The sequence below is a fragment of the Amblyomma americanum genome, chromosome 8 (genome assembly GCF_052857255.1).
Source record: "Amblyomma americanum isolate KBUSLIRL-KWMA chromosome 8, ASM5285725v1, whole genome shotgun sequence".
In the NCBI taxonomy this organism is placed as follows: Eukaryota; Metazoa; Arthropoda; class Arachnida; order Ixodida; family Ixodidae; genus Amblyomma; species Amblyomma americanum.
The window spans coordinates 1,967,529-1,989,771 of NC_135504.1; the positions used below are offsets into that span (position 1 = coordinate 1,967,529).

The following is a 22,243-nucleotide window of genomic DNA, read 5'->3' on the forward strand; positions in this document are numbered from 1 at the left end:
TCTCGTCGTCTAGTTTGTTCTGGGAAAGGGAGAAGAGTAGACAAAGATGTTGGTGATGCTGACGGTATGGACAGAGCACGGGGGTAATGTAGCGTCATAAAAGGCAAAATTGTCATGAAGACTGACGCTACTTTAGGAACCAGGAATTCTACAGTGAGTGAATGTAAAGAGATGGACGTCCACCTCGAACAGCATGTAAACATAAAATTCTGTGTGAAGCTTGGCAAGACAGCCACACAGACGTATGAGCTCCTTTGTGACGCTTAAGGCAACGAGACATTATCGCGGGCGCGAGTTTTCGAGTGGCACAAGAGGTTCGTTTCGGGGAGAACGTCGGTGGAAGACGACACAAGGCAGAGGCACCCTTAAACCTCACGGAATGAAAACAACGTGGCTTGTATCAGGGAAATTGTACAGCAAGACCGCACCATTACAGTCCGCATGGTACCAGATGCTCTCGACATTAGTAAGACACCATGCCACCAAATTTTCCGATAGAAAATGGGGAAACGAAAGCTGAATGCCAGACTTGTGCCGCACTATCTCACACAGGACTAGAAGGACACGCGGGTATGAGTGAGTGCTGATTTGCTCTCCGAGGAAGGGAAGGACACTGCATTCGTCGACAGCATCATTGCTGAAGACGAAACAGAGTTTTCAATACGATCCTCAAACAAAGAGGCAAAGCGGCGAATGCCGGTCCACAAGCTCTCCGGCGTGGAGAAAGGTGCGGCGGCAGAAGACCAAAACAAAGACGATGCTGATAGTTTTTTCAATGCCAGAGGTGTCATACACCACGAGTTCGTTCCACAAGGGCAGACGGTGAATCAGGAGTTTTATATCCGCGTCCCCCAACACATGCGTGATGCACTGCGACGCCGTCGCCCTGACTTATGGGCATCTGGACAATGGAGCCTTCTCCACAATAACGCAAGGCCGCACACTGCTCTCAGCGTGTCAAAATTTCTGGCCAAGCACAGCATTACTGTAGTTCTCCATCCGCCATACTTGCCTGACATCTCCCCATGCAATTTTTTTCCTGTTTCCTCGTGTGAAGAGAGCCTTAAAAGGTCGCTGTATGGGGAGCGTGGAGGCCATTCAAGACGCCACGACAAAGGAGCTGACAGCCCTGCCAAAATAAGCGTTTTCCAACTGTTTATAAGACCTCAAGAAGCTTTGGAAGTTGTGTATAGACTACCATGGATTCTATTTCGAAGGGGTGCTGCACAAATGATTTCAATGTTAAACGCATTTTTTATTGAACTCAGTCACGGAACTTTACGGACAAGGTTGTAAACCTTCCAGGTCCAGTTCATATCACGCAGTTTGTAGTGATTTGGCAAACGTTGCAAAGGACGGGAGAAAAGGGCACGATATGCCACATAACAAAGGCCTGATGAATAGTATCTTGAATAGACACCCTGGATTTTGAAAAATATCTAAAGCTGGGTGTTGCGGGATATGTCCCGACTTTGAAAGCTCTCCCTATAATCTCATATAAAGCAGCCGAACAGGGCCGTCTCCCAGTCTTCCCAGGTAGGGTTGGGGATGGGGGAAGGTGCAGGGTTGGTGGGCATGCTCGCACCATGTGGAAAAAGCCCGAAGACTTCTCACAGTGTGGGCCGTTCTCTGCGCGGGGCCGAAATGTTTAGAACTGCCAGACACGGCAGTGTTTTAGTTTAGGGGCGAAGGAGTAAACGCTCCTCGGGGGGAGGCGAGGGCGATGCCCGGAGAGTGAGCACGCATGAAGCGGCATCGGGTGCTTCGTTGCCCTCGACATCCGTGTGCGCGGGAGTCCACATTATCACTAAGGTGGCAGACTGGGCATGTTGGTGATTCATAATGGAAATGTACAGCGCAAATACAGACAAGGACACAAGAAAGGATGGCATGGAACACACCAGCGCTTGTGTCCTTGGTTGTATTTGCGCTGTACATTTCCGTTATGATCCACATTATCGTGCGGGACGCGGGGGCACCGAGATAATTGCTATTTTGAAGTATGCGTTACGCAAGATGGGGAATAACACCCATTTCGATGTTCCTGCAGGCCCCTCGCGAGTCGGTAATGATGACCCGAGAGTTCTGATCGGCGGCGGCGAGCGCGATGACCACCTCTTCCGCATGTTATGTCTTGTGCTTTGAACGTAAGGCCGTTCACCGAGGTGTTTTGGTGGACTGTAGCCGTGTACCAACCCCCGTGGTGTGGGCCGGAGGCGTCCACGTAGAATACTCAGTGTTTGTTGCCATAGTGGTGTGCCAAGGCTTCCGCCCGCGCGAGGCGCCGGCCACTATGGCCGTTTCGTGTCATGCTGGCCGGAAGAGGGCGCACGTGCAGGGTGTATCGTCAAATTTCGGGGTGCGCACGTGCTCTTTTGTCAGTGATGGATGGTGGATGTGTATTCGGGCAAGAAGCCGGCTACCCGACGGCCTATTTGAGTCTTGTGTAGTGGTTCGTCAAGAGTGTTTCTAAAAGCTCCGCGAACGAAGGTGTTCACCATTCGCAGGCCCAGGAAGCGCTGGTTGAACGTGTTGTCCGGGAGGTCGAGAGCACACTTGTAAATTTTACGGAGAATTACCTCAAGGGCGTTCTCCTGAAACCTGCGAACGTGGAGGTAAGAAGTCGAGTACAAGACTCTACTGGTTACGAATGCGTGTGCGAGTCGCAAGGGGTCTGTGCACACCGCAACCCTCCGAGGTTATTGGAAACCTGGCGGACCGTGTGGCCCACCTGGTCTCCCACCTTGCGCTGTTTGGCCAGTGTTATGTTGACTCGGCTGTGTTTATGAATAAAGAGACCCAGTACTGTGATCTCATCGTGTTTAGGAATGGACCCGCTCGCTATAGGGACAGCTCGATTTTGGTACTGCACTTAGATGAGGGGCGGATATGTACAAATTCCCATTTGGCGGGGGGCATTGAAAGCCGCAGCGGCGGGCGTAGGCGTCTAGGAGCACCGCCGTTTGCTGCAGATTGGCTTCAGTCGCTCCTACCGATCCGTGCTTAGCCCAGATGTTGATGTCGTCGGCATATATACAGCGCGTGCTGTATGCCTCCGAAATTCTCCAGCTGAGCCGGGAGTGTCATCACTGCCAAACTGAATAGTAGGGGTGAGAGGACCGCGCCCTGCGGGGTATCTCTTGGGCCTAACTGGTAAGGGCAGTGTTCATCTTGTATCCGGATATACGATTGCCGGGCGGAGAGAAATTGCCTAACGTACTGAAACGTGTACACAGTTGACTTGGGAGAGGTGCGTCAAAATTATGTCGTGTGTTACATTGTCGAAAGCCCCCTTCAAATGGAGGGCGAGTACTGCCTTGTTATTGAGGGGGCATTTGACTGGATTCAGAATTTCGCGGTATAGTTGAAGCAGGACATCCTGCGCAGACCGGTTCGGGTGGAACGCGAACATGGTGTCTGCGAACACGTTTTTGTGCTCCGAAAAATCGGGCAGCCTATCTCGCACCATAGTCTCCATCAGTTTTCCCGCAGAAGGCATGAGGGAGATGGCGCGGAGGTTGTCCGTGTTTATGGCTTATCGGGCTTTCTCAATGAAAGTGACCAAGGCGGTCTTGCATTCCACTGGGAGGGGTGCCTCATCGAGCCAGATTTAATTTATGTATTCGAGGAGCGTCTCGTAGGCCGGTTCGGGAAGGTTGGGAGTAATTTCACTGTTATTTTGTCTTTTCCCGGCGCCATTTCTCGCTTCATTTAGTAAGGGCCGTCATCAGGTTGTGGAGCAAGCATGGAGGCTAACGAAAGTGGTTAAGCTTAAGGCAAGGACAGCGCAGCGGGCTATGGAAAGGAAAATTATAGGCGTATTATTAAATGTCACGAAGAGGGCAGAGTGCGTGAGGGATCAAACGCGGCTTAATGACATCTTAGTCGAAATCAAGAAGAAGAAATGGGCTTGGACAGGGCACGTAATGCGAAGGCAAGATAACCGCTGGTCCTTAAGGGTAACGGAGTGGATTCCAAGAGAAGGCAAGCGTAGCAGGGGGCGGTAGAAGGTTAGGTGGGCGGATGAAATAAAGTAGTTTGTGGGCATACGGTGGGCGCAGCTGGCAAAGGACAGGGTTAATTGGAGACACATGGCAGAGGCCTTTGCCCAGCAGTGGGAGTAGTCAGGCTGATGATGATGAATGCACACATCATCGCCCCCCCCCCCCCCCCCTCCCACCACCTTTTATTTCAGAGAATTGAACATGCCTCTGTTTCCCCCGTATTCAATTAGCACATTATCAAGATTACGCCACCTGAATATGATGCACCCGAGTTAATATACACAAGACAGCGGCAGGGGCGGTGCTGTAGTGGCTCTTTGAGAGGCGGTTGCCGACGCGATCATATTTAAGCAGTGCTCAGAACGAGCTACCTGAAAGGATGCCAGTGTAGAGTGATCTGGCAAACTTAGAATGTTTTTGAATTACAGCGCATCCTCACTTGCGGCTGCAACATTCAATATTATTGTACTGGGGGCCTATTCTCGACACACATGGCCGCCGTTCGGCGCCATATTATCTCTCTGATTGGCTCATAGGGCGATCACATGCAAGTGACAAGTTTGAAATATGTGGCGCGAAACCGTCAGGATTCGAAATCGCTTTCTGCTGTGAAGTCAAAATAACGCGTCCTTGAAGACTGATTTTTAGTACAGTTATACTTGGTGCCGAGTTGGTAAATTTAAGTGTCTGTGGAGGTGAAACGAAGCCACAGCTGGCAGGGAAGAAAGCACTTGGCTCGTTTTAGCAATTTTGAGAAAAAAAAAAACTTCGTACTGTGAAGGGTTGCTTCCTAGAATGCGATTGGCTGGAGAAATGTTACGCGAATCACGTGACACGCAAGCATAATTCAGTGAAGTCAAAATGACGTTTCGTGACACAAAGGAAATGCTGCCCTTGCTGAAAAATACCGCGTTTGGCCGCCGTAATTTTTGACGGCCGCAAGAAGGTCGAATTATGACCACACTGATTTATAGGGGTGTTAGCTCACCGTAGTTTGGTAGGCGCTTATTTGAAGTAATAAACGGTTCAGAAGCTTCTTTGTTTTGAATATAGAAGCATTGAAACGGCGTAAAAATGGTACCTCTTAAACAAGCAACCTTTTAGAGCAATAATTATCAGAGCGTAAATTTATACCCGTGCGAGGGCTCTAGCTGCTCACCCGTTTCAAACGCTTCACTCATGCTAAGAAATTATCCGACCGCGCGGTCGCAGCTGCTACAGCGCGGATACGGCGGCATCCGTAGCTGTCGTTAGTTAGCATGGGCTGCGACAAGAGAGGAATTTGTGAGTGCGCCTCAGTGTTTTTGAATGATTGCACGGTTCGTGAGTGTGACGGCCTGGCCAGTGATATATGGTGTGGTGGCTGTGCAAGAACCTTTGCGGCAAGAGGCAGCGCGTGAGCACCTTGGTCTGCCTTAAACATGGTATTGTAGGTGCTCCGGCCGTTGCTCTGATCCTGTGTGTTTCAAGGCGCGATCGGTAGCTGTGAACGTCTGAACACCAATTAGTTAAGTGTTTGCCAAACCCTGTCACTGACCTGATATTCAATTGCGTGAGTGATGAGAGGGTGGCACGAAAGGTTGTCTGCCGGCTGAGAAACATGCTTCCAGAATGTGTTCGGCTTGTCGGTGGGACTGTGCTCACCAGTGCATCATCTGTGCGCATCATTTGTGTACATCAGTGTCTGTGTGCATAAGGGAAGTTTCTGTAGATAGCGGTGTCAGCAAGGCAGCGCACATGTGCCGGGTACATCGTCTAGAGCATCGATGAGGTAAGGGAAACAGCAACGAAAAATTGCTGTTGCCTTTCTTCAGACGGCTGAATGCAAGGTTATTCATACTGACGGCTGGTGGCTTTCTTCGGGTGTGTCATAACAAGTCCCTCATGTTCCTACCCTTTTTTGATCACTTGCAAGTAGCTATGAATCTCATGGTACATTTATCTGTAGCCTATTGAGCGAGGAAGCCTTGTGCAAATAAAAACAGCATTTCAAAATAGTCTTTTCTGTAAAGCAAAACACACAACGAGTTTTCAGATTACTACAATTTGCGGATGTGGGTGACTCGTAGGGCATCTGCATGTCTATGGTTTTCTTTCGTTGCACACAAACACAACGGCTTGACATCTGCTTTTTGATAAATGCAGTTGCAAAAGCATTCGTGTAGTGAGATTTTAATGCAGTTAAATATTCTGAGGTAAAGTTAACCTACGGCCTTCCCCTACAATGTGCCTTGTAGCAGTTGCCTTCACTTCAACACAAGAAAAATAAATATGTAATAATTATTTATACCGATCAGTCTGGCCGTAATCAAGCTGTTTTCACAGTTCTGTTTTACTTCCTCCATCATTTTGATAGAGATGACCAATAAAATAAAACTGTTACAAAAGCAGTTTATTTGGGTACTAGTTTTACAGTCATACGTGAAACTTAGTTCGATATTTACAGCCCTGTGATGTCTCGTATTTGAAAATCTTTTCTCTTGTGTGTATGAAACTTGCATTGCACTCAAGCTCACGCACTAAAGACAGTGTTGATTGCCTTCCAGGTGACAGTGTGTATATTTTGCCTCTTCGATGCATCACTCCTATCCTAGGAAGTCATGTGCTGGGGAATGCTGCTGCAAGGTTCATCATCGTTCACCTCTCAGCTAGAGTGCTTCTCAAGCAAAGAATCATTCTTTGGAAGGGTTGCATTGGATGTCTTCACAGGTGTCAAGTGCTGTACATATGGAACAGGATTCTTTTCAAAGGTGATCACAACTTGCACTGTGCGACACATTGCATGCATCCGCACTTAGCTGCTGGACTCACTGCCATAGTTTTCACATGTGTTTATGCTACGATAAGTCTATGTGAACATTTTTTATGCTTCAAGTTTCATTGCACACAGCAAGAAAGCTGTTCAAGTCAATGTTTTTTGTAATTTTACTTTCAGTTTGTCACTAGAGTGTGTAATGACAGGTGCGTTTGATGTGTAGACTAGGCTTTTCTCTAGTGCTGCAGTTCTTCACGTGACAGAAGCGTCCAAGGAACTTTTCTCCTGCCATCTGCAAATTGGCTTGATGTGTGCTTAAACACATGCTTTAACGCTACTGAAGAGTTGCCAATTCTTGACGTACTGCATTGCTGTGTGCTCTCTTTATGCACAATGTGCATGTTGGTGCTTTAGTGCAGTGAAACAAAGGAAGTCACCAAAATGTTTTTCTCCTGCCACCAGAGCTTTGAACCAGTACTTCTCTTTGATTTCTGTTAAAAGTTTGTGCTCCATGACGTGATTACTGCTTCAGTGAAATTTCTTGAGATGCACAAAACATAAGGATGTGTATGCAGTCATTTATCACATCTTGCTCAGGGCGCAGTCTGACTTTGTTGGCAACTGTTCGCCCGATAGGAGGCCCCTAATGTGTCATTTGTGTGTGCTCACAGAGCAAAGCAAGCTTTGTCTCCTGACATTTCTTTGCCTCTGTGCCTGTTTTCTACTGTTTCTTTTAAATGCTATGTGTAGTGATACAGCAATACACTAGTTTTCCTCTGAGCAAAAAGTGAAGCAACTCTCTCTTGTTTGCCATCTGTCAAACTGGCAAGACAAGGCAGCTGTCTGCTGGTTCGGCCAGTTTCGCTATGTAAGGCCCCACTTTTACTAACCTTGTTGCTGGCAGTTTGCTCCTTGGCTGCTGCTAATGCTGTTAGGCGAATTTGACAAAAATTCCAGACAATCTGTTCAACCTATGTTTCTTTGGTAAAACTGGGCATCAATGGACGTATTGCTATTTTTTGATTCAACACAGGAATCTACTGGATTTGGCACTTCGTGAAATGGGCATTATCAATGTGCACATATACCGCATCACACTTCTTTCACACGTTGCAACTCGTCTTGTTGCCGGAGGAATCTGCTTCTGTGACCCTGATGTGTGCGGGCTTTTACCACTTTTGCTGTGCGGCAGCCGCAATTGGCTCATTACTGTCATTGCCACCACATGTCCTGCAGCAGTCATGAAATTTTTGTGTATCAAAAACAAATGTGTTTGTTGTGATACTTTGCAGAAAGGAAGTTTGTTCTACATCTGACTTGCTCCAAAATTTAGCTTGAGCTTCAAAAAAAAATTGGCAGCAAAGCAATTATTTTTTTGGAACAAGCTAATATTTCAGGGGACTCAAATTTTGTGCAATATATCTTCCAGTGCACTCAGTTTCCACTAACATATTGCAGTTTTCTCTGATTTTGTATTACAGCTGATTTGTTTAGTCAATAAAATGCACCAGTTTCAATTACCTCTATCCTGATCACCAGTTTATCGTCTACTTTACCCAGTACTCAAGCCTTCCCTTGCGATTAACTGTGTCAGTGTCACCAATGTCTAATCCCTCCTCTGTGTAAAATTATCTGTGTATACGTGACTATGCTGATGTTCGGCAAAAAAAGATGCAAATGACTAAATGCACGAAAAAATTGCATTCAACCTTTTAGGGCACTTTGTACACAACTGCGTACATTGCGAACTCATTTTTCTTGGGGTTTGCTTTAGTTGTCACTGATTTATTCATTTCAATCCAATTTAGCATCCATCGTCCTCTAAATATGGTGTTTTTTATGGTTGCAGCACATATTTTTCTGGCAGAATACAACAGCATAGCAACTGCTCCAGTATGTATGTTAGTAAACAATACCTAGATAAAAATTGAAATGCTTGTTCTGCTTCGTATTTGACATTTCTGTTTTGGTTTTTAATGGTGCGCCAGCTGTCTTCAATTGTAATAAATTGCAGGGTGTAGTCAAAAGTCTTCAGGTCACATGATCTGCTTTTGATCCCCGAAGTGCAACACTCAGTGTCCTTGAAGCTTAAAGGGCATTGAGGGGCTAATACAAGGGTTTTCCTCACCTTGCAGAAGTTTACAGCATGATGGGTGCCTTGAATACTCCAATACACAGCTAAAAATGAACCCTGTAGCGTGAAGTCTTCACGTAGGGGTGTACATGCACCGTATAGTTGTCATTCCTACTGCTGAATTCTTTCAGCTGTGTATTGTATGGTGCGGTGAGGATAATTTATTTCGTGATGAACAATATCCTGTGGTTTATTAATTATAATGAATACATATTACGTGGTGCACACATTAAAAAAACCTACCGAAAGCATTGAAAGCCTGTGGCTACTGTCGCTGGCCAGATTGCTTTTTGTGCATCCTGGAGACTTTTATTTTAATAGTACCCTAACCAGAACGCTACCGCTGTCTGTATTGGTGCCTCCCATATGTTGCCCTGTGGGCCACATCAACCTTGAATGCCTTGCCTATTTTCTGTCTAATCTTATGCTCGTGCTTTTCCTGCCATGTTCCTGCCTCCATTTCTGCAATATCTGGCTGTATTAAATTCGAAAAAGCGGTTACCAATTTTATATGTTCCCCCACTCTTATTTGTATGCCTCCAGGCTTTCAGAGTATGGAAATAAATTAATTTCCTCCTTGTCTGTAGTGCTCGTAAGTTTACTGTCATGTTTTTGTTCTCCTTCAGCTCTTCGGCTCATGGTGCCACTTAGTTGTCTCTTTAGACACTGGGTGCAAGACCAGCTGGAATTCTTCGCCCCAAAACACATGTTCAGGCTTTGTGTGAAGTGGACTAGGTAATGAGTGTGCAGACATGAACATTAAATTAACAGTTTCTTGCATCACACAAATAAAGCTGCCGCGGTGGCTCAGTGGTTATGGTGGTTGGCTGCTGACCCGAAAGACGCAGGTTCAATCCCGGCCGCAGCGGTAGAGGCCCGTGTGCTGTGCAATGCCAGTTCACGGCAAAGAACCCGAGGGGGTCGAAATTATCGAGAGCTCTCTACTACAGCATCTCTCATATAAAACCAAGCAAATAAAGCAAGTATCTTGCACAGTGCACGTGTCTCACGGCAATATGGCGTCACCACCGATCTTTACTCTCTACCTCTTCTACCTATACGTTCCTTCCCTGCCCCTTTGTGGAATAACAGGTGAAGGAACTTTTCTGTATCCGACCTCTCCACCTTTTCTGGCATATATCTTTCTCTCTTACACGGAAGCTTGCTGTACTGCATTTGATCAGGCATCAAAAGAAGCTGCTTGATTTTATGGTAGGCGCACAACTGTTATTCTACAACGAAGAAACTTCAAGACACTGTCTGACTCGTGTTGCTTGTGTGGACAGCAAGGGAGGTGAGCCGTCCTGTGAGTGCTCAAGAAAACAATTTTTCCCCATCTCACAGAATGTTGTGCGCTCTTGCATCGCACATATAGTGTAGCTGCCTCTGTGTGGTTGTGGTAAGTGCTACGCATTCACTTGAACAAGTTGATAAAATTTATGCCTTTCCAGGAAGAAAAAAGCAAGCAAAATTGCTGACAGCATTTAATACCCCTGTCACACGGGCACTTTCGATCCTCATTGAGCTCGATCTGCATCGAGATTTTCGAGCACGCTCGAAACATCCGGTGCTACACGGGCATTTGCAATGCTCATTGAGAAGTTTCCCTCATGTGTGTTAGGTGGCGCCAAATGTTCCGCCGACAGCCATAACAAGGCGATGTCCGGCAACACTGTGCAGTCGGGGGCAGCGGCAGCCAAATCCGTAGCCAAATCGGTACATTGCCTATCTGCGCCAGGTTTTTGGTTTTTGTGGCGCACCTCTGCTGCTGTGCGATGCAACCCAAGGGCCCGCAACGCCTCCGCGATTTCTGCATAGACTGTGGCGTTTCTCTTCTGGCGCCGCAAATAATTTAGGCGGTCCTGCCAGCAGTCGATGAGAGCGGCTGTCTCGCGCTCGCTTCACAGTTTCCGCGCCGACGAGCAGGAGGACGCCATCTTTGTTTACACTGACGGCGAAGCTTGGAGCGTTGTGTAGAGATTATTTTCAAATGTTTGCATATAAGCAGGCATAGTACCTGAAAAATGTTCTGTATTACATTTTAATCAATCACAACAACAACAATTGTGGTTTGGTTTTGTTAACTTGTGTTTATTTTTATAGCTTCATGAGAGCGAGAGTTCTCGATTGTGCTTGGAACCTCAAGCACTCTTGAGGAATCGGCATCGAGTCAAGCAGGATCGAGCTCGATTGCGCTTGAAAGTGGCCGTGTGACAACCGTCGATCTGCATTGAGTTTGATGAGCATTGACTCAATGAGGATCTAAAGTGCCCGTGTGACAGGGGTATAAGATTTTTATGCAGTAATATATGTGCGACTTACACCACAAAAGTGCATGCGTGCATGCATGCATGCATGCATGCAGGCTTACGAAGCAAAATATGAGCACATCACTTAATGTTGTGAGGGTACACTCTATTAAAATTATGTTGTGGGGGGGGGGGGGGAGTTTTCGCTTTGCTTAATGCTGTTTTTTATTAATGCCAGAAAAGAATCTTTTTTTTTCTCCGCTTTGCACATTTAAGTTGATAATAAGGGATGCGCACTCGGTGCGTTCTCCTTGACGAGATTTACTCCGATATTCCGCGTTTTGCTGTTTCCTTTCTTGCGCGGGTGCATGCAAACTTGACCAACAAGGGAGTCTGGTGCAACGCGTTGCCTAAATTGTACACACCGGCTTGCCTTGCCAAGCATGCATTTCAGCACCAAACACATCGTGGAGGCCTTCCAAGCGCACACAGATACAACTCCGCTGCACCCCACTCTCCGTTAAAGCCGATACGTAGCGATTAAAAGCTTTTGCACTCTTGCTGACCTGCCGGTAGCTGACGCGGCGCCTAGGAAACAGTGGGCTTCCGCCGAGTTTACAACGCTAAGAAGAATGCGAGCGTTGTCCTCTGGCAGAGACATGCTGGCCTGCACGGATTTAGGCGCCGCTTCGGGCGCCTTTTCAGCAGTGGCGGCACCACTCCAAAAATCTAGCTTTGGCTGCTTCCTTTCCTGTCCCGGACGAAATTAGTTTTCCCCCAGAAAAGTGCCCTAAACATATCAGTTCCTGCATTCTACTGTGGCTGGTAAGCGAATGTGCGAAGCTGTCGTCGATCTTTATGAGGAGCAATGCCACAAAGGCATCATGCCGGCCAAAGCTCTCACATTCCGCTCCCATTCGGCACGTGCGCCATTACGAATACCCTGGCCCCGTTCCTGATGTTCGCCAGCTTCTCTGCGCAACAGTACGCACGCGTGTGACGCCGCTCGTGACTCGCGGGTACGCCATCACTTCACCTCGACTGAAAAATCGTCTAGGCTGCACCCTCGCTCGCACCGCCGTGTCGAACTCGATGAATCCTTTGACAACCGACGTGCGAGTCTTTCGCACTGAGTAGCCTAAGTCTGCCCTTAGCTGCTTCCGGACGTCCGACATGATACGCAAGAGGCCGCAACATATGCCACTCCCTCGCGGCTGCCCCTCGACGCGTATGCACCGAAGATTGCAACTGAGAGGCTCAGCGGAATCTCCCGGAGCGGCGTTCTGTTCCGTACTTGGCGCCAATAGTAGCAGACGCCGGTATTTATTTCTAGATCAGTTTTTTTTTTCTTTTTTCCTATTCACGTAATCAGATTCTGTGGGTACGTAACTTGGCACCGCCTTGATGGGCACGTCACGCATACGTCAAAATTTGAACAAAATAGCGAATCGTCGAGAATAGACCCCGTGGTATTGCTATTTTGTTCTGCCGCTGCAATCTTTAAACGGAAAAGTCAGTCCGTCACCTGCCGTGCGCCTCGCCCGCCGGCTGGAGATAACGTGTCAAGCCAGATGCGTGACTCGCTTCCACGCCAACGCCAGCTGGCGTTATGCGTGCGCCGTTCAAACGAGGCCGCGGGAGCAGCATCGATGAGCCTTGGCTTTTTAATCAGTGTACCGGTCATGCCGTTTTTCTGCGCAGCAATCCGCCGTTCGACGGGCGGCGGCCGGGACGAAGCTGTCTTTTGTTGACCCGCCAAAAAGACAGGTTAAGGACGCAATCAGTCGCGGCTGTCAAAGGGGACAATTTCAACCTTTCGGAGCAGTACGCAGCTGCGATCACTTTCGTGGAAATGATCAGAGAGTCATTCCCCGCCAAAGATCCCAGACGTTGCCCTCGACCATCTCCAATTTGTCAAAAAAAAAAAAAATCGAGGAAACTTATCGTAATGTGCGTAATGAAAGCCTGTAATATTTTAGCAGAAAAAAATTGTTCGTGAGGTGAGGGCAGTTTGAATGCTCAGAAAAGGAGAGAAACTAGCCACTGTTCAATGAATAATAAGTTCATATTTTTAGAAAACAATTCAAAAATTTTTTCATTGACTGCGCAGATTCTGTCTTTCGATATAATTCGGAGCATGCAGCGTTACACGGCATAAATATTAAAAAAATTGAAAAATGTATGAAAATGTATCATTTTTGTCGTTTTTTGTTTTAAATATCAACTTGCTCTCATAAAAACGGAAATTATAAGGCAGACGACGAGCATACGCTCGAGCCGCACGGCCATCGCCTGGTATACGCGCCTGGCTGGACTGGCTGACCTCGGACTGGTCCTGCTCCCGTTAAGAAGCTTCTCCGAATAAACCCCACCTTACAAAATAGCCGTTTTGTTCCTCTGAATGTCAAGTACTTGTAATAAATGTTACAGGTGATGAAACTGCGTAGACGAAAGGAAAAAAAAAATACTGAAGTTGTAATAAGGGCGTTTTGAGCCGAAAACACTCGTTAATTTTACCCTGTGCTGGTCCAAGTAAAGATACAAACAATAAAGGGTTTTGTAGAACATTTTATTGCCTTTCTTTCCTGAAATTTGTATCGAGATAATTCTTGTTTAAAGCGAGAAAAGAATTTTTGAAATTGAGCTCTTGGGCCGCAAGTTGCGTCATCTCCTTACGCCTCTTCACCGCAGACCACGGCACATGGCATGACACGACACTTATGGCCAGATAGCTTCGTTTGCTGTCGTTCGCTGTCGTGCATTTTTAGGGCTGGAGCTAAATAAGATATCGCTCGACATTCGGCGGATGGTATGCAATGAACGAGACCGTTTTCGCTTTCGAAGTGACCCGCTTTTGTGCGGGGCGGCCAAGAGAAGAAAAACAAGGGTATTCAACGTGCTGTATCGCACGGACCACGATGAGGGATGACCAGCTCGCATGGCAGGCGTATCACAAGTGCTTTATTTATATCCGAAAAGATCGCGGAGAGCGCGCTTCTCGGGGCGCACGTGAGGTAGCGAAGTGCGCACCGCTGCGGCGAGTAACGCCAGACGCGCTGGCGGTGAACGCGGCCCGCTCGCCCCTACGTCTGCCGCTCGCATGAAGGTGCTTCGCCAGCATAGTGGCTCGTTTCCGCTGGAGTATTGATGCAGAAATTGCACTGATTAAATGTAATACAACCAAGGCAACACATCGGAAGCAACCGGGCATGAGCCTCTGACGGCCACAAGGGTCAGGTGCTGCTGCATCGCGGATTGTTTCAACACCCGATCGTACTGGTAATTTCAGATAGATCGGCGTCTCACAAGCTCTTACGCTCGTGATTACGTCTGTCATGGCGCCGACAAGAATGACTGACTGCGACAGAACCACACCGAACATTTAGCTCACTTGGGCATGCAGTGCCCTAGCAACGTTAAGAAAATATTTCCCCACAAATACCTGTTCGACTACTCAACGTTTCCACGCTTGCCTGCAGTGCAAACCTCATTTAACAACAAGAACTAGGGATTTCGCGTGGCTACAGTGTCGGCAGTGTCGTGCTCTGCGGTGAAGAGGCGTTAAGAGACGACGCAACTTGCTGCCCCAGAGCTCAAGTTCAAAAATTCTCTTCTCGCTTTAAACAAAAATTATCTCGATAAAAATTTCAGGAAAGAAAGGCAATAAACCGTTCTATGTAACCCGCTATTTTTTGTATTTTTACTTGGACCACCTCAGGGTGAAATTAACCAATGTTTTTGTCTCAAAACGCACTTTTTACAGATTCAGTATTTTTTTTACTTTGGTGTACGCAGCTTCATCACCTGTAACGTTTATTATTGGTACTAGACATCTAGAGGAACAAAACAGCTTTTTCCAAATTTTCGAGAGCAAGTTGATATTTAAAACAAAAAAACGACAAATTTAATACATCTTCTTACATTTTTTGGATTTAAAAAATATTTATGCCGTGTAAAGCTGCATCTTTCGAATTATATCCAAAAACATATGTGCAAATGTCAATGAAAAAATTTTTGAAGTGTCTTCTAAAAATTTAAACTTGTTATTAATTATTGAACAGTGCCTGGTTTCTCACCCTTTCTGAGTATTTAAACTGCCCTCACCTCACGAATAAATATTTTTCAGCAAAAATATTTCAGGCTTTCATTACGCACATTACGATAAGTTTCCACGATTTTTTTTTTGACCAATCGGAGATGGTCGAGCGCAACGCCTGGGACGTTTGGCGTGGATTGACCCCAGGTCGTATAGATATGCGTCCACTGCGGTTATTAGCGACGCTAGCTGCACAGGTGTCAAATATATTGTCTCTGCCAGCGAATGCACTTCGCCTCGTGAGGTGTCAGTTTGGAGGGATGTTGCTACTTGGGAAAAGAAATTGTCATTCAAAATGAAACTCTGAAGAAACACACTGTTGATGCACCTTGCCTCCTCGCCAATAGTCCCGAAAGGCGAGGTCACCCACCTATTGGTGCACGACAGACATTTTTTCTTTGTTACAGGGTCTTAATCCTTTCAAGCATGAGTAATGATTACCCCGATACATGTTTTATCTTGACCCAAATGGTTTTGAAAGCAGTTTTTACATGAAAACATGACGCAGGAAACAACCAAGCTGAGGAACAAGAAAATAATGTTACATGATGAAAAATGAAGTTCATAGAGTAAGCCAAATATAATTTCGGACTCATTTGAATTTGCGACTTTCACCGTTAACGCCTTCCCCTTTTGGCGCGGACAGCACATTGGAGTGGTTGAAGTGGAAGCGTCTAGCATAGAAGAGATTTTGCATGCTTTAGCTTGCATACCTGCGGCACACAAAAAAGAAGACAAAGCATCAACACGGTTGATTACTAAGCAAATCTAGGTTATACCATTTGTTCTGGCTGCGAAACTGGTTTAACGCGCTTGAACAGATTTGGATCTGGTTCGAATCCCAACCGAATATTACTCCGGAGGTGAAAACGGAACAGAACCTTGAAAGTATGGACCAGAACCGAACGAGGCAAAATTCCCCTTCGACACCAGGCGTGTACCACTGGCGGGGGAGAGCATCTCATCGCGGGATCGTGTCGCCCACATGAGGAGCTTAGGTCATCCACGTGATCAGCGCCGGTCACGTGACCTTTCGCGGCATGGTGTGGCCATGGTACGGTATGGCCATGACGGCCAGGGTGTGGTAGGCATGGTCTAAGACGATTCGAAGGCGATCACTTCAGGTTTAACCTGTCGCCGCTGTGGCTGAGTGGTTATGGCTGACCCGAAAAACGCGGGTTCGATCCCGGCCGCGGCGGTCGAACTTCGATGGAGGCGAAATTCTAGAGGCCCGTTTACTGTGCGATGTCAGTGCACGTTAAAGAACCCCAGGTGGTCGAAATTTCCGGAGCCCTCCACTAGGGCGTCTCTCAAAGCGTGAGTCGCTTTGGGACGTTAAATCCCCATAAATCATAAACTTTCAGGTTTAACCCATTCAGCTCAAACTTCTCTGACGCAGTTTATTTTTGCAAGAAGGCCGCAACAAGTGCACGAACTTAGCTGGCCTAAGGATCCCTCTATCCTCATGCTTGTTGCGGGCTAGGTGACCGTCACTCGAGAAAAAATCAGAGCGCCATTACACAGGGGGTTTTCGTATGCTGTCAGAGACCCATTTCACCCCAAAGAAATAAAGAGCACCAGGTAAGGGGAAAGCGTGTAAGCATTGTCTCACCCCCGGCAGCGTCGAACATCGCAACTACCGCATACCCCGGCACATAGTGCTCAGGGGCAGAACGCCTTCACTACTCAGCCGCAGGGTTCGAACCGGACCGCGGCGGCTGCGTTTTTATGGAGGCAAAACGCTAAGGCGCCCGTGTGCTGTGCGATGTCAGTGCACGTTAAAGATCCCCAGGTGGTCGAAATTATTCCGGAGCCCTCCACTACGGCACCTCTTCTTCCTTTCTTCTTTCACTCCCTGCTTTATTCCTTCCATTACGGCGTGGTTCAGGTGTCCAACGATATATGAGACAGATACTGCGCCATTTCCTTTCCCCCAAAAAACCAATTATTATTATTACTCAGCCGCAAAGGCCGGTTATATGAGCAGTTCATTAGACAGAACAGATTTAATTCTCATTTTTGGGGGGATTGTGCAATATTCAGCGTGTTAAATATAAGCGAAAAAAAAGTTATCACAAAATATCTTTGAGAGCGAAAAAAATGTATAATTTACTGTAGCAATGACACTTTCAGGCAGAAACATCTTCACGTGCTAATACAGCAGGGTCATCGGACGCGTGTCTAGAGCGGCGAGTCCATTCACGCTTTGTTTATTTTTTATCTGTGTGTGGCTCATGACATTATAAAGCGTCAGGTGCTAGAAACACGCGAAATCCTCATTATGTTTCTGTCAGCCTTAGCGAGGCCACGTTGCACAAAGTGTCACGTCAGCTACACACGTGGAGGAAGGAATATTTATTTGTTTATCATCATACCCACAGCGCCATTGTCGGGCATTACACTGGGGGAAGGGGAGGGGGGGGGGGGGGGGGGGGGTTGAAAACGAAAAAAAGAAAAAATATACAACTACCATTGAGTGTAGGTGGTTACAAAAATAACATTGAGAGATAAGAACATGTAATTATTATGCATAAAAAAATGTCCCAGCATGGAAGGAAATGAATCATTTGATAATATGGACACTACTTCCTCGTGCAGCTTGCTTCATTCCGATATTGTTTTCGGGAAAAAGACATTTTAAAAATGTCAGTCCGGCACCTGCATTCTTTAACTTTAGGTGAATGACCTATCCGTAATAACACATAATCAGGATTGACTATGTATTTGGTTCTGTCTATTCCAGTTCTTAAATGAAATGTATTATGAAATAATTTTAAACGCAGAACTTTTCTACGTTTCTGAAGTGTGTCCCAACCCAAAACTTTTCTCGCGCTCTTTACACTAGAATATCGCCCGTAGTTATTAAAAACAAAACGAAAGGCCAAATTATGAACTCTTTCTAGCTTTTGAATGCCAAACAAAGATTTCGAGTTCCAGACTGTGCAAGCATACTCAGGTATGCTTCTAACATCTGTATTATACAGCAGTTCTTTTGTCTTTAAAGGGAAAAGTATTGCGTTACGTCGCAAGAAGCCCAAAACGCAGCAGGCTTTGGCAGTAGCAAAATCCACGTGACGGCACCAAGACATTGCACTGGTTAAATATACGCCAAGATATTTAAATTCCAACACTGAAAGCAGTCTACTATTATTAATGTTATAAGTGAAATTGCGGGGAGCCTTCCTTTTAGTGAAGCCCATATGTACAGATTTTTCTAAATTAACATGCAATCCCCAATTCTCACACCACTGGCCTACACTACACAAGTCCTGTTGTAGTGCATCGCAGTCACTTTGATCGTTAATCATTCTATACAACACACAATCATCCGCAAAACGACGGATGCATGAAGAAATACCTGAAAAGATGTCATTCATGTAAATTATAAACACTAAAGGGCCCAAGACGGACTCATGAGGCACCCCTGATGCTACAGCAGCCTCATGCGACTGCTTACGGTTGACAACAACATGTTGATGCCCAATGCTGAAATATTCTTTCATCCACCTAATAACGTTCTCATTTATGAATTAGGAGAGGCCCCAGCCCTCCGAGCTACGTTAGAAGGAGAGTGCCGCAAGTCACGCGCTTTTGAGCAAAAAAAAAAAAAGCGTAGGATTCCTTGGCGCAAAAGCGTAGTCGTGGCAACGAGGCGTGCATCGCGCGTGTCGATAGCCGTGGACGGAAGTTTGAAATTTGTATTCTCATGTAACAGTTTGTTTCGCGTTTGCAATAGAAAGCTTGGGAGGCCTGCTGTCATGATTAGTTCTCAGTGTATCGCGATTAGTTCGCGCAGCATGCCGCCTTCACGTAATTGTTTCTGCCTCGCCGATATTAAGCTTGGTGCCACAGCTGCGCTGTTCTCGTTGGAGATGATTTCGGCTTTGTGCGAATGTTGCCCACAGCAATGCAAGCCTGTTGAAAAGCAACGCTTAGATGTAAAATGCGTTTGTGATCACAGCGCCACGACAAAGAACCACGATGAAGCCCCGGGCCCGGAGGAATACCACATTAACGCTGTGGCCGTGCGTAATGACCAGCAGAAGTATGCGTAAGGATGCGGACAAAAGTAAACGAAGCACGCTACTGCTATTCAGTGTGCTTTCTCACGGGCAAACAATGTTTCTTTACTTCTCACAGGAGAGCCATGATCGCACCTAGAACGCATGTGCGCACCCGAGCGTGTGTACAAAGCGACACTCGCCTCTTTTCCTGCCCACCGGTCGCTCCTGACCGGTGTAGAAGTTTAGCTTTGCCGGCGCGTCCATCAGATGCCGGCGGCCATGGCGAGATTGCACGCTCTTCTTCATCTTTCGAGCGCGCTGAGACGCGGCATGCAGGAGCTCTAGTTTTGGGGCTCCGAAAATTGTCACTTCAGGGCCTCTCCAATGTTCTTTCCTTCCTTCGCGGCAACTCAAACGGTTCATTCCTTTCTCGTCGCGCGCATAACTTTTATTCTGTACACCATTGAAATAAAGATAAAACATTTTGGGCACTAATAGAAACAGAAAAATTAACTGCTTTTCTCATATGAGCGAAATTATAGGCATAATTAGGTGAGATTATCAATTGTGAACGGCTGTTGATTAATCTGAAGATATCGAAGTAACCCTTTGAGTGGACCTAGGGTCTGAAAAAGAATGGCGCGCTCCCGGCTGATCTCCTCAGCCTGGCTCAGGCCGCACAAGCGCTCACCCTCGCTGCTGGTGCAGGGTTGTCATCGTGAGATGGCGTTTCAGGCGTGGTGTAGCACTTACTCCTGAGTTGTGGGGATAGATAGCACCATTGTGTCTGGCGGCAATTTATACAGCGTAGCTGTTAGAAGGCCAGCCCCGCTGTGTCTGCCGGCGACGCCATTGGAAGCCTCAGCCTTACCACGTGACCACGCCACCAGCGTGATCACCGTCGGTCAGCGCCAATCAGTTCACCACTTGCAGCATGCAACCGTTCAAGCCTGATCGGCACGACATACCTTACCAGCGCCTGTCACGTGAACCTACGCCATTCAAATACGCTTTCCGCTTGTACAGCGCTTGTGACTGGTGGGAGTATGAGCGGCCCATTTAATTTGGTCATGATGAAAGAAGAAGAACTGAGTGTGTCATTATTCTTTCCAGCTAAAATGCTGGGTGGAATCGACGGTGGGATTAATCTGCCGCATCGCTAATCAAAGACAAGGGGTGAAGGAAAGCTATTTATGCCGACTAGTGCAGGCCGTTGCGCTAAGCAGGATACTCTATGCCACCCCTTATCTCAAATTTATGAAGGTAGGAAAGCACAAATTGGATAGCGTGGTACGGCAGACCTACAGCCCGCCTTGGACTCCCACTAAAGGCCTCAACCGAAAGGCTTATGACACCAGGAATACAAAACACCTACAATTATTTGACAGAAGAATGGCTCAAACGGCGAGGTTAGCCAAATCCACAACTGACGGGGATATTCTAACCATGCTTGTAACTAACATTCAACGTATGATTAAAGACGCTAAAGTAGACTTGCCCCGCGACTATAGGGCAGCCCTACTAATCAAACCACTTCCCAAAAACATGCACCCCATACACCGCGAGGGTAGATAGAGGGCAAGCACGAGCCGAAGCCTTACGTAATAAATGCGGGCAGTGCGCCAGAACAATTTATCCATATGCTGCAGAATACAAGCATACAAATGCCTATGCAATTCCGGCTGTGAACGAGAACGGTGACCACATCGGCTCGGCAACTATCAAAACCAAATCCTCTGAAACGCAGAAGAGGCAGCTGCAGCCCTCGTCCGAGCGCACACCCAAGATAGCACCATTCTCAGCGACTCCGAAATGACTATCAAAAATTTCACAAAAGGGTGATTCCCAAAAATCTCTCCTTACACCCTTACTGCCACCAAACTCTCACGTAATTACTCCAAACTGATATGGGTTCGAGCCCATTCGGGGAATCTGGGGAACGAGGCAGCCCAGAATAAAGCCCGAGGTTTCGTCGACCGGAAAATGGATGAGTCTGACTCCCCGAATTTCACGAAGGACTCTATGATGAAACATCATGATATAACAATCATTTAAAAGTAGAGAGAACTTTCCCCCCTCTGGACAAAAGCCTGAATAAAGAACAAGAGGTTACGTGGCGTCGTCTACAGACGGGATCGATACGTACCCCATCACTCTTCGCGCATGTTTAGTTATTCATTCAATGCCTACAGCGCCCGAACGGGCATAATTGTAAGGGGAAAACAGAAATAACATAAGAGGTAGCACAGTGCAAACGTGAAAACGGAGTGTTACGGGTAGAAACAACGAGACATTCAACAATGTATTCACAAAAGTAAAGTGGATATAAACAATATAAACACGATAAAAAGAGGAAATAAAAAAAAATTTTACAATGTATTTGAAAAAATGTGAACATTAGTAATACATCCGTTTCAGCATGTGCATAAAACACACAGGAAAAAAGGTCACATCAAGTATGATAATTCGTCGCCGTCTTTTACGCAGCAGAAATCCGTGCTTCCGCACTGATTCGATTGCAGTAAACATTCTATTTTTTCCGGGTGACAGCTGCTTGCAAACTCAAAAAGGCAAAGCTTATTTCATGTTGTTTTCACTCGAGAACTTTAATTACTGTGGCGGAAATGAAGTTCGGGATAGGTGACCGACGACGAGAGCCGTGATTTAAGAAGGAAAAAAACTATTTCTCAGTCTGGCATACCACTGTGCGGACGGAAAGTTCGGTCGTCTGCGGCAGCGAAGGAAGTTGAAATATTCCCCTTAGCACTCCTCGAAGAACGGGCTCATCACTCATTTTGCTCACACCACTGCTGCGGTCTCTTCACGACAACAACGACCCCGCAAGCGATCTAATTAGCGGGTGCACCTGTCCAGCCCAATCTCAACTGACAGAACTTTCCGCTGGTGGTGCGCTTAGCGGTTGACATCATTCTTGCAGCTGCGGCAGCGACGGAAGGACGCGCACTTTGCAGGTTGGTCAAAATTTTAGATGTGGTCTCTC

General features: G+C 46.8%; 2 protein-coding genes across 4 annotated transcripts in view; one reads left to right on the forward strand and one right to left on the reverse strand.

Annotated features, from left to right (window-relative positions):
• Nucleotides 1–22,243, reverse strand: part of LOC144100790 (uncharacterized) — a 272,474-nt gene that overhangs the window by 116,294 nt on the left and 133,937 nt on the right. The window lies entirely within an intron of this gene.
• The window catches only part of LOC144100789 (fatty acid synthase-like), a 61,122-nt gene continuing 60,932 nt past the window's right edge, over nucleotides 22,054–22,243 (forward strand). The window contains exon 1 of the mRNA XM_077633643.1: nucleotides 22,054–22,214. The gene's annotated coding sequence lies outside the window, so the exon portion shown is untranslated. The remainder of the gene's footprint in view (nucleotides 22,215–22,243) is intronic.